The sequence below is a fragment of the Paralichthys olivaceus genome, chromosome 1 (genome assembly GCF_024713975.1).
Source record: "Paralichthys olivaceus isolate ysfri-2021 chromosome 1, ASM2471397v2, whole genome shotgun sequence".
NCBI classification, from domain to species: Eukaryota; Metazoa; Chordata; class Actinopteri; order Pleuronectiformes; family Paralichthyidae; genus Paralichthys; species Paralichthys olivaceus.
The window spans coordinates 17,780,576-17,794,130 of record NC_091093.1 but is presented as its reverse complement, the minus strand read 5'-3'; the positions used below and the strand labels follow the sequence as shown (position 1 = coordinate 17,794,130).

Below are 13,555 nucleotides of genomic sequence, written 5' to 3'. Positions count from 1 at the left end.
CCCCTCACAACCCCGTCCTTCCCAGACCCCATTTTTCATTTCCATCTGCACAAACAGACACATACGGCTACTCAGAATATTCCCAAAATACAGTGTTTTTGCTTCAAAAGAATGAAAAATGTAACCAATATTTTAAACATGACTTGTAATTTGACATGTGCAGCACATCATAACATCTAAGCCACATGATTACCCTGATTTTAAAAAGTTAGAGGTCTTCAGAATCTAAATGGTCATGGTTCAGTTCAGCTAAATAGGTCCAACTGCTGCTAAGAAGCGCTGCGAGCATTGGCCCCAGGTTGATCTGGGTATCAAGCATCAGAGCGTTGTCTTTGTGCAGCCCTCTTCCAGGACTATGATAAGCACAGTGCATTACTGAGGGCAATCTCCAAGAGGAAATGAAACATTCTGCTGCCACAGACTGGCTTTATTACAAGACAACAAGTCCAGCCTCTCAGGATATACAGATCAGCAGATTTAATTGATGCTGACCGACTGTCAATGCACTCCTATAGCTGGGAGAAACAAGAGTGTTTAACACTGCTCCATTGTAAACAGTATTCATTTCCCAGTCTAATCAACTTAATGCAATTCCAATAAGTCCATTTCTTAGAGTGGCCGTGTTGATTTGAAACCTCATAGCCCTCTGTTTTATTTTCACCATTGCCAACAAATGTAATGGCTGCTAAGTATATTGGGCAATAATATAAGAATACTCTACATCCAGTGTATGCATTTCAATTTTACCTAGAGGTCATAGCATTATGGATATACCCCAATGGGGCCATTAATCATAAAAACGTACTGTATGTAATAACAAGCAGTGTGGAGAAATAGACTTCAGGGAAGGTTTTAGATGAGGACTTGTGTAAGACCAGGGGACACAACAGCTGTATATGTAAACAAACCTCACCATTTCACCCCCTGCACCAGGGTCAGTACTGACACACTCAGTATATGTACATAGAGGAACACATTTCCATGTGTCCGTTGTCCCAGAAACACAATCAGTAGTGACAGGATGAGCCAAATTCTATCAGAGCACATCCGTAAAAACAATAACTTTTGGATGCAGGGGAAATATGAAACTGTTAAGATATGTGTTTGTTGTAATGATGTTTTATTATTAGTTGAATTCTAGGTCACAGGATATTTATCTGCAGTTATGAATATGGAGGAATAATAATTCATAAGGCACAGTGGTAATAAACATAACTTTGAAAGGTACTGCTGACATTTCTACACTACTTTTTATAAATGAACAACAAAAAAAGTTGCAAAAAATATTCTTGCATCTTATCAAACATTCAGAGAGCCCCTTGACCCTTCTGGATAACGCAGCTCTCTGGAGATTTGACACACATCTCTCAGCACAGATCTGAAGACAGCCATGAATGTTGTTTGCCCTCTGATATATTTTTAATATTCAGATCATATCAAATATGTCCTCTTTCAATAATTGATCTATCTATCTACTAGCAACATAACACATGCTGAGTTTTGGCATGCAGTGATTTCTATGCCCCTGTCAGTATATCATCTATCCTCTGTACGGTAAGGAGGGTACCGGCTGCTTCCTGGTTGCAATGCACTTGGCCGACGGAATTACCAGGGGCGTGCTCCAAAGAACTCAAGTGACCACAAAGTGTTGGTCAATATCATTGTGAAGCTGAATTTGCTGTTTCTTGGCTCAAAAATCCGAGCTACAGCCACACAAATGACCCAGCTTATGAAAGAATGACTATAAGTATGATTCTTGTTTTTTTCCTTGTGTGAATTGCCACTAAAATTCTCTTTATCTTCAAATCACACAAACAATTTAGTAGTTGCAGCAAAATATCTGCCTTACATTTAAAGTACATTGTACTGCATTGTGCTGTTTATATGCTGCTTGACGAAAACATGTTGATTTTTAAAGGTCATACACGCAATTAGGCATTTTAAAATGACAGTCGCCGTAAAACCAAGTATCTATGTGCAATCTCCTGAAACTTTTTTTTCAAAAGGAACAAAGTGCAACACAAACACATCGAGTCTAATGGAGTGAATGTTTTTCATCTTGTCTTTTGACCAACAGCATCTCCTGTGGTGGCTCATTTCCTTAGTGCAGGAGGTTCCCACCCTCCATCGCAGCCGGGCTTCGGGGGGCATGGTGGAGAGAATGTGAGATGGAGGGAAGGAGCAGGGTAGAGGAGGGAAACCACGCTGGGAGAAAGGAAATCTTCCATGTGCAGGAGGAGAGTGGCTAGAGGACATTTCACGCTAATGGCGGCCGGGCCAATTGAAATGACTGCATCGCTGCATGATTTGAAGGTCAGGAGACAGCGGATTATATTCCGATGGTGGTGAAGGGGGATTGGAGGAGTAAAATGGTTCCTCCCCACCACCCCGCCCCTCCTCCGCTCCTGAATTATTGCAGAACAGCCAAGATGGAATCAACATAGCACCAAACGCCACCATCATTACTCTTACACACAGCACACAGCGAAACACATAGCGCTGCTCCGATCTACTCGGAGCCCGTACATCATCATGAGAAATTCTGCTCTGAAAAATTCAGAATCTCAGTTTTTTAAAACCAAACAACAGAACAAACCACCCTGCTCCTTCTCCAGCATGCTGTTTTACGATATGTAACCAAATTACATTTATGCACAATAGCACTATTAAAAATTATATTACATGCTATATATCAGGAGCAAATGATGATAAAACACTGTACAAGAGATAAGCACTTTGCTTGTGAAGGTCAAAGCATGCTCTTATTTTTATCCTTGAGGAAACATCATGATAAAATAAACAATAAGACGTGGGTAATGGGTGACACACTGGATAAAACAGTGTGGCTGAAAAAGCACCATTTTTGGTCAGACTCACAAATGAGGGTGCAAAAATTACTCACACATGAGAAGGCATAAAGTGATTATGCACATGACTGCAATAATAAGCTGTAATAAGATGTGGAATGACCATACGTATTTATTGCATAGATTGTGCAAGACGGGCCAACACATTCACATTGTGTGGTTATTAAGAGATTTCAGGCTACAGAACCTCAAGCCTAACATGCAAACAAACAACAACAGCAAATGAGGCAACAAGGATGTGAGGGGGAATTTCAGAAACATTAATGTAATTAAACCAAACCCTTGGAGGCATCAGCTTCTCTATCTGCTTGATGTGATTCCAAAACTTCTGGAGGCTGTGTAATTTTTTTTTCACACAATCCCCATTAGCCTCTGTCTCAGGAAATCTGACCATCAAAGTATTAACCCTTTGTGCAACATGCATCTGCTTTAGTAGGAAAACGTCAAAAAACGTGTGACAGAGAAATTATTTCAAACGCAGCCGTGACTAGATGAAGCTCCTCCAGTGGCAGTAAACACTGTCGGTAAATACATGCAGGCAGCGTCCAAACCTGCTCTACAACACTGACATGAGTGAGATGGACATCTCATAGGAGGAGAGTGCATGCCCGTCTTTGTGAGCAGCCAATGGAGGAGTTTGTATCATTTGAAGGAACAAAGCAGAGACACCATGCTGACATTCACATGCTAACAAAAGGCTTGCAACCAAATCAATGAATTTAATAAGTTAACTCAAATATCTTGTATTTTTCTATTGTACAGCACTGTATTATAGATTCACACAAGAAAAGCAAACAGGATGTATACTGTCAGAAATTCATTGTGTGAAGAGAATAAAGAAAGAAAGAAAGAGTTGCATGCCTCTATGCATGTAAATATATAAAGTGTTATTTTATATAGGTATAGTACAAGAAGTTACAAGAGTCATCAACTAAATCAACTTATTTGTTTGTTATTTTATAAAGTTAGAAATCCTCAGAATATGAAATATTACATTGCAAACATGACGAATCAATTAAACTGTAAAAAGTTGAATACAAGTTTTTGTTCCCACTTGTAAATCTCATTATTAATTTAGAGTATTTAAGCATTTTAAGGAAAATTAGATTAGGTAAAAGATTAAATTTAATTAATTAATTTAAAAAAATCGGAATTATCTGAAAATTATAGTGTACATTATGTATAAAAAAGTATAGTAAAATATTAATAAAAAAAATGCTTCAATAAGGATACCATGTCAGTAGTGGTTAACAATAAGTAAAGGTTTTACGCAGGTCAGAGGTGTTTTAATGACCAGTGTATTATTGTGCAGAGAAACACAAGCAGTGATGGTGATAAAATTCTGCCCCACTGATTCCTGTGCTTGTAAAACTCCAGAGGAGATAACAGGCGACCAAGGTTGCCCAGTCAATCCAGAGCATGTTTGAATGGCTGACCATGTTAAGCCCCTAAAGCAGGCATTAATCCAGGATTTCAGGAGCGCAGCTTCGTTTGGCACGTTATCATGGCGAGGCCCAGACCTCAGCCTGAGTTCAAACACTACACAGAGGCACCGACAGCTTCAGTCACACAGGCCTCAGACATGACTGAAATAACAGACATGATCGTACAAGAATAAAAAATTTGGAAAATTAGGATTTTCACTTGATTTACTGTCATCTCATTTTCAATTCAGTTTTCCATGATCAAATAGAGACTAAAGTCAACATTCATACATTTTACTCTCTTCTTCTGTTGTGTAGCACTCCAGCCTGACTCTCATGGAGCCTGGGTGACCTCTCTGGCCGGCCTCAGCGTCAGCGCTATAGCCTCGCCCCTCCAGACGTACACAGGTCAGAGCAGAGGAGGGTGCGCAGCAGAGAGCCCCTCTGCTCCGTTCGACTCCATATGCACACAGGCCACCTCAGATCAACATCTGAGATGCACCAGTTGTGCAGACAGACAAGCATACTGTATTTACAGCTGACTATGCATCTATAATACCCATCAACCAATAGAGCAGCACACAGTCACCTGACACATGCACATACAAGTGGACACACACAAATCCTGGGGTGCAATCTTGGGGCTTGGGCCTAGGCTTAGGGCTGGGCCAGGGTCTTAGGGTGTGCTTTCTCTCAGTGTGATATTGTGTTGACTGATAAATCTCCCTGCACTGTAGGACCTGAGTTATCATCTGACATGTGAAAAATATGCCTGAAAAGCTGCAAGAAAAGAGAGGAAATTAAATAAGAGGGGAATGAATGAGGGGGGGGGGGGCATGCCAGCGCTGCAGCAGGCTTTTTACTTTGCTCCTCATCTTCAGCAACACACAGCACGTGGATGCACACACACATACACACACACACACACACTGTCAGTTCAATCTACATATCAGATTTCATTCTTGTTTCTACATTTATTCTGCTCATGACATGAGCACTACAGTTGCTAAAATGCTTCTTGGCTAAAACACATGTCAAGAAGAGTCATGTAGGCTTGCACACCTGCTACTTCCTGTGTGGGACAGAGCTAAGCCTGTCTACATTTATGGATATTGTTTACTGTAATGCAGAAGATAAAAATACACCCACTGATACTTATTATAAATTTAACTTTTTTTGTGGCTTTTATTCTCAATTTGGCAGGAAAAACTCATGAGGGCTCACTGGCTAGTTTTTGGTACGATGTGATGCAAACACTAGATTATGATTCACATGCAAGATGGACAATTTACACTTCCTACGCAGACACAAAATCAAATCCAGTTCAAGATGCATGTCTTGCAGTAAATTAATAAAATGTAAATGTTCAGTTTTATTTAAACTGTCTTAAAGATGTGATGATTCACTCTGGAGTCATTTTCAAGGCTGCTGTCTATGATTCTATTGTATCATACTGTACTGAGATGTGTTTCTTCCATCTTAATAACAGTCGACTAAATATGCATTTATTATGAATATTCCCTCATACAAATCCTAAATGTGTTTTTTAAATGTCCAGTTATAAACACAATGACTTTGCCGATAACTCTTCAAGTTAATATTATTGTTAAGTGAAATAAACACAAGACATATTTGATATTTTTGAACAGCTGGCCCAGAGCCATGCCAGCTCTGCGAGAGGGCAGATAATTCTCCAATCAACACTTGCACTTGTCAACTCAACTCCCAAGTAATTGCAACTGAACAAAATCAACACTTATTAAGACTGGGAGAGTTGCTTTGCACGGTATTTGGGTTTATGTGTGTTAGTGAGTGTCACTCAGTGAGTGAGTGAGCTACTGAGAGAGCGAGGGAAAGAGAGAGAGAGTCCAAATGGATTTCAGTCCTAGAATAAATCACTGTCGCCACAGAAACAGGCCGACAGCTGTGATGGATGGCTGAAATTTTTGTGTTGATGTCTTTAGTATTGTTGACAATTTGGTAGTCCTGGCTTTTCCACTTTTCCTTTGCTTGCGTGTGGCTAAACACATCACAACGCTTTTTGAGACACAAAAACGTTTAATAGTGTACGTTCATAAACCAAATATATGTAAATATCTTAAAATCAACAGAACAGAACTTTGTTACAGTTATTATTCAAACTTTTGTATGTTTAAGGTTTTTATACTTTCCGTATATAAATGTCACTGTAAACACAACTTTCTATACTGTGGACACCATCTTGTGTGTGTGTGCAACACGGTCACGTGATCTTTTAGTACCTGTACGCACATTGACGCTCATTGGGTAATATGTCACCACATGACACAGTGACGGTTACGTGCGTGTGTAGCATTCACCGGCTGTCTGTCATTGGCGTCTGTTCATCTCGCCGTCACCACACCACCACTGACGATAAAAAAGTGACTTTTTTTTTTTCGTTCTGGGACAACACATTTTATGTCCAGTCCTGTTATCTGGTTCACTTTAGAGTTACTGGGCAGTAACACCCCCTAAATGCACAGTCACCCCTGTTTGTAATACATAGCATCTCAGAACCACACACACACACACACACACACACACACACACACACACACACACACACACACACACACACACACACACACACACACACACACACACCATTTGACTTTTAGACATAGGCTGCCCTGTATACAAAATCTATACAACTCTGCATAAAGTTATGTAAACACAAGAGAACTATACACCCTCACACACAAACACACACACACGCACACAAAGAGTTGGGCTGCTCTAAGCCAGCCCCCCCACATCCACTGTTTCCATCTGCTCTCACCTTGCAGGATCAAAAAGAGCACACTTCCCACAAACTTACAAAGAATCAATACTTTCTCCAGCAAAACACAACAGTCACAGCTTCAGTCCAAGCTCCACACTAACTGTGCTCAAAGTACTGTAGACTGACAGAAAGAGCAGAAATTAAAAGAGGATTTTACTGACCTTACTGTCTTTTTCTTTTTTCCTCCCCTTTCTGTCTGACGTCCAATTTCCTCCTCTCCTCTGTCTCTGCTCGTTCTTGTCCTCTAAACCTCCAGTCTAAGTAAGTCATGCAGGAGCTGCTTCCTGCTCCTGCTCAGCCCTACGCCACTGTATTAGTCTGATTTCACACTCTGCAGCCTAGCCTCCTGTCCTGAAGGGGACGGTGAATGTGCTGCTTATTTAGAAGCCGGCGCGCACTACCTGGGCTTGTAGGCAGCTGTTTAAAGCACGAGGCAACATCCAGGGTGCATAATACCCCCTCTTCCTTACACACACACACACACTCTCATACACACACACACACTCACACATATCTCCTCTCTCTCTCCCTCTCCCTCTCTCTCTCCTTCTTGCTCAAACACATGCACACACTCTCTAGCTTGCCGGCTCACAAGAACTGCACAGACACATGCACCCCCACACACGCACGGACACGAGCCAAGTGAAATACACACACATGCAAGCGGTCTGTCAGAAGTCTCTCTACCTTGGCTGGGATAGCAGGCAGTGTGAGAATACACACACAGGCACACTGAGATGGGCTGGCTGCTCCGTTCTGTCTCCTTCTCTCTAAGTGTTTAGAAGACAATTTCAACAAGGGATTGCTCCCAATCTACTAGGGTGATCCACATGGATGAGTTATAATATGCTTGCCACTCTCTCCCTCTCTACCCCCCCTCTCTTCTTCCTCTGTTCCCTCTCTCTCCTTCTCTCTCTCACTCTCTTAGTCCCCCCTCTCTCACTCTTTCGCTCTCATGCTCGTTGTTTTAGCCTATTATCGAGCCGTCACTGCTTTCAGTTCAGGAGGAAAAGCCTTCCCTTCATGGATTCTACATTTCTCTCCTCTCTGAATGTGCATGAGATGGGGCCAAAGACTGACTTCACCTGAATGCGTATTAGTAAAATGCATTATTTATTGCAAAGCTGCATTCATTTTTTCCCCTCCCTGATATGCCGGTGGACACGCGGGGGAAGGGAGCAGCGATGGTGGACAGCATCAGCAGCGAAGGAGTGTATTTGTGATGTGTGTGTTTGGGGGAGGCAGGGGGGGCGGCAGGGGGCAGGGATGAGGGGCTGGGATTTGGGATAGCGGGGGTCTGAGAGGAGGTGAAAAGAATACATAAGATAGGATTTTAATTTATTTATTTATTCGATTGCCTTATCATCCAGGGTGCTGCTTAATGACATCACTGCTGGCCTCTCCAAGCTGTCCCAAATCACACTGCCACTCATTTTTTCATCAAAATGACTTCAATTTATTGCACTGTGTGTGTGTGTGTGTGTGTGTGTGTGTGTGTGTGAGTGTGAGTGAAAGATAAAGTGACCATAAAATCATAGCAAAGCACAAATAATAATACTTGCAAAAAGTATATATTGAAATATTGGGAAAACGTATTACTGTTACTAGATGTGAATAACTTCCAAAAATAGAATGCATAAAAAATTACTTCAAAAGTTAAAATTTTCTACAAACTTTTACATGGGGTGTAAAATGGTTCTGTTTATAAATTAAAGACTAAAATACTATAAAAGTAATGAACATCTGATTAATTTATTATTAGTAGTATTAACAAATTGCATTAAATTTTATTTAGCTTTTGTCTTTTTATTGGTTTGAAATGACATGCTACCACAATTTTGAAATATTAAATTGAGATTAATGAATATTCAAAAAGATAATAAAAAAACAATCCCCAATCGAACTCTCTGCTTTGAGATGAGTTTTATTCAAAGGAAAAAAATATTTTAAGATGTAATAAAAGCATAAAGTATATTAAATGTATAAATATGCATTAAAACAAATTTTAATCATATGAAAAATTTAAATGTGGGCTTCAAGTCTGTGCCAGACCTATTTTCCAAGAAATTACTTTCAAAATGACTGTAACTCATTTATCTATGTTTCACAGGCTGAAACTGTGATACAAAAGTTACTAAAAAACAATAAACAAGGCTTTAGTGTCCTTATTTTCAATATAGTGGGTACTATGATGTATAAGAAGTTGTGTGATTAATCACTAAGTTCTGTGTTTGATTGCAGCATTTCTGAAAGTCTATACACAGTAAAGGTTAAATGGGAACAGGTAAAGGTGGGTTACAGTCGGGGCTGGACTCAGACAGAGACAGGGGGAGGGACTGGAAATGACTGTGTAAGCTAGAGTTGCCATACTGGTCAACAGGCTACTGCAATGTGTGCACCCATGGGGGCAACCAGCCAGGCAGGAGTCATGACTGCAGAGTGGACCCCCAAGACTCTGTCAGCACTATCAGCCTTCCCCCTCTCCTGCAGCAGCAGACGCAAACCAACACAACAGAAACACATCCATCGAGCAGAGTCATTCAGTGTGAAGGCCACCAGCCTCTGCTAAATACCAACATGTCATTTTTATCCCAACCACAGTCGAGCTAAACTTCCCCATAAAAGCTTGAATAAATTTAGCAACTAATGAACACACAGTTACTCAATTTAAAAATCTACAAAAAAGCCCTTAAAGATAATTGTTTATGCAACCCATGGCTATTTATGTGACGCCCCACTTTATTTTACACAAGTCTCCTTCAGCCTCCAGCTGTCTGCCCCCAGTGCAGCCAGTTAACAAGCCACAGCCCCGTGCCCTTCCACTGTACCTGCGAAAAGGAAATGATGTGGCCCATGGCCCAGCCAGGCCATTCTATCACCACCATTAAGGCTTAAGCAGAACTGGAAAATGACTCCATTGGCATCCATCTCAATCATTTTAATACTATCATAATCATGGGATTTTTCTAATATTATTTTTTTTTAAAGCCCTGCTAAGAAAAAAAAAGGGAGAATTTCATTTCCTTTGCATAACCACCTCAAATTGAGAGAGAGTAAGTGAATGGGGAAGAAAGTGATATCTTATGAGACAGAAAAAGAAAGTGATGTAGAGTCTCCTCTGTCCCCCCACCCCCACCATCCTGTCCTCTGCCACGAGTCCGTCTCTGCAGCTCTGACAGTTTCACTATGTCACAAGAGGTAGAAAGTTGAAAAAATAAACAAGAAAATAAATATTAATGAGAGCTTTGGTCAAACTATGTGACCGTCACAGTCGCCGTCTTCACTCAACTGTCATGTGCCCTCTCTAACCTCACCCCCTCCCACCTGACCTGTAGTATTGTAAACCTGCATCACAATCCATAAAACACCACTAAACAATCCAAGAGTTAAATGTTTCCCCCTCTCTTCCCCACTGTTTTTCAACTTTCAATTTTTCTGAAGAGCACTATTATGTATTATTAATATCTTTGAATTATTACTCATTTTCCTCTTAAAATGGAGTGCTTTAATTCACATTTGAAGTACTCATCAAGGCTGCGCAGTGAAATGAATGTGGAAGGATGCATTACATTTGCAAAAATGCAAAGGGCGAATTAAAAATATATAGCAATACTAAAATATTAACTATTAATTTCAAAAAGATAATTTGCCCGTAAAAAAAAGCCTTTTCATTAGTTCTGTGTCTCTTTTCTTTTCTTGAAGTGTACCTCCCTGACTGTGAATCTTTGAATAATATGTTATTATCATGTACTGAATATTCACCTGTTCATCAAATACACTGCACATTATTTCTCCACTATGAAATAAACCCACCTGTATTCATGTTAATGAGAACAGGACACAGACAGAAACACGGGTGCAGCCTGGTAGAGGTGATGCAGTGTAAAATTCATGTCCAATACAGTATCAGAGGTTCAGTCAACAATAGAAAAAAAGAGCACAAAATCAAAATCGGGGCCAAACATGACAGTTGAAACTATCTCTCCTTCATGTCTCCTTTTCATTTTTTATTTTTTATTTTTTTACAATGGTGAACTCTAATTCCCATGATCACCCTTGAAAGCGTGACCTTGTGCTGTGTGACAGGAGATAGCCGCAGCATGAAGACAGGACGCCACTTATCATCAAGGGACGAGGTGGCTGTTTAATTTCACACCACCAGTGGCTAAAACCCCTGTTAGTGTGGAGCATCACAATGGCAGCTACGCTGGGGGAGCAGATGTCCTGGTGAAGGGGTGTAAAGAGGGAGGAGGTTGGGTTGGGAGAAGGACAGGAGGGAGGAGGAATGGTGGTGGTTCTGCGTGCATGTGTGTGTGTCTTGGGGAGGGTGGTTGCTCTGTCGCTGTGTATTGTACTCAGAGCACAGTCTGACCCTGTGCGCATGCCCAGAAAAGCAGTGTGCTGTCTGTAACACACACAAACTAAAAAAATTGCACAGATAAACACACAACGGTCCTGCTCACGGGCCGTAATTAAAAGTGTTTGCATGAGCACGAGTGGAACTGGACTGGGAATGGACAGGCGAGAGCGAAGGTGCAGCTGCGGCGGATGAGAGGGGAGTCGTGTGGCGCGACCCACACCACGGCCGAGGCCAGCATCACTGAGAGCCCAATTGCTTTCTGAAGAGCTTTCCATTGTCTGCAGTGATGAACTTGAGCTCTGGCCTCCAACCCAGAGGTCTCCCTGTCTAATCCAGAGTGCCCCCGGCTCCCCTTCACAGCCCCTCCCTCACTCACACACACACGCGCACGCACACACACACACACAAACATAAACAGACAAACATGATACACACCCTTGAACTGACGCATGAAATGACTGCAGGGTTGAACAGTGACCAGCACCTCCCAGCGCAGCTGAATATAAAACACAGTAATGAGCGGGGCAAGAAAATGGCTTCCCTCTCAAACATGGCTGCTTACTGATGGCCAGACGCGAGCCAGGGAGAAAAAGGTCACCTCTCTCATCTTTTAGTCCCCCTCCATCCCCCTCATATTCTATTGCGGGTGATGGGTTTTTTTTCTTTTCTTCTTACTCTCCCCCTTTTTTCTTCTTTTGTCTCCCCTGCTAACACATTCTATTTCCCCCTCCCTGGTCATTTTCCTTCACCCATGTCGTGTGTGGATGTAGGCTGATTATTTAAGAGACAAAGGAAGGGGAACTTGGGAAGAGACAGGTGGCTGTGTCTGAGTGATGAGAAAATTAGGGAAGTGAAATCCAGCTCCTACAAAACTCCCTTTCATGGAAGGTAATAAAAAAACAGGAAATAAAAACAAGTGTGCCCCTTCCCCTCTTTGGTACGGCTCAGCAGGAAAAGGAACAATCCCCACTCCCATCCCTCCCCAGTACAATTTTAAATCCCCTCAGTGCACCACAGTCCAGTCCAGATATATTCATTTTTTCTCACTTACTCCCCCAGTGTCATTTTTCTCCATTTTCTCCGGCGGTCGGTTATGCACAGAAAGTTCCAAATGTATTTTGACGGCTTGATTTCTATTTTCATAATATCAGAATATCAAGTTAAAGAATATAAATGTTTGCTCAGCAGAGTGGGGAGTGCCGGTGTATGGGTGCAGTGGTTCTTGGGGGACTGGGCCCGTGCTAAATCAGTAAATCACTCCATCTGGAAGATGAACGGCATGTTTTGGAGTTCATTGCCTTTCGTCTCGGGCGAGTGGCCGGTGCAGCGGCGGACCCAGCAGGCTGGAGCGGAGGTGTGTGCTGATGTGGATGGTTACAGAGGGATAATGAAGCGGCGACCGGGGGCTCACTCGTGTTCTGTTCTGCCCTGTCCACCCTGCTGTGAAAGGGCCAGCTGCCGAACACGGCTATTAGCCCTTCCCTCTCTAAACCGTCATAAGGCCTGCTGTAGGTTTCCTCTCAGGTGAAGCTTGGAAAGTGCCTAGGTGTGAAAAATGTCCAAGGTTTCAAGTCCTTTGCAACTTTTATCTTCTGATTCTTCAGTAAGAACCATGTTCGACTGCTCGCTGTGAATAACTGAGGAAAAACCTTCCAAGAATATTCTCGATGCTGCTTTTATCTTTCTAATCCCACCCTTTCTCTATAACAGACAGCTTTCTTACCAATACTTGAGTTTATGGCCTACTGACAAAATATGAATTATAACGTGTACAACCACACAACATACAAAATATAATACATTTAAACAAAGACAGACTTTCACCTGCCTTAGCACCCCAAAACATTTTTATGACCAGGAGGTTCAAACAACCCCTGCAGCACAACAACAAAAAATATTTTTTCTTGTTTCTTTCGTTATATATTTTTCATTCACTGCCATGAATAGTCTGACACATACAACTAGACATGCTGTTCTTAGCCTATATTTCACATGGTAACAGTATTTATATAATGAAATACAAATAATAAAAATGTATGTAATGTATCTAAATATATATTTATATATACTCGTTATTATAATTTTGTTAAAACCTTATTCA

At 41.4% G+C, this 13,555-nt stretch overlaps 1 protein-coding gene across 8 annotated transcripts in view; it reads right to left on the bottom strand.

Moving 5' to 3' along the window:
- The window catches only part of zfhx3b (zinc finger homeobox 3b), a 324,823-nt gene that overhangs the window by 197,298 nt on the left and 113,970 nt on the right, over positions 1-13,555 (bottom strand). For 2 of the 8 annotated variants that reach the window (XM_069524040.1, XM_069524030.1), the window contains exon 1: positions 7,256-7,552. The exons of 5 other annotated variants lie outside the window; for them this stretch is intronic. The gene's annotated coding sequence lies outside the window, so the exon portion shown is untranslated. Of the gene's footprint in view, positions 1-7,255; positions 7,553-7,781; positions 7,832-13,555 lie in introns of those variants that run through there. One more of the 8 variants, XM_069524031.1, reaches the window with a different exon arrangement.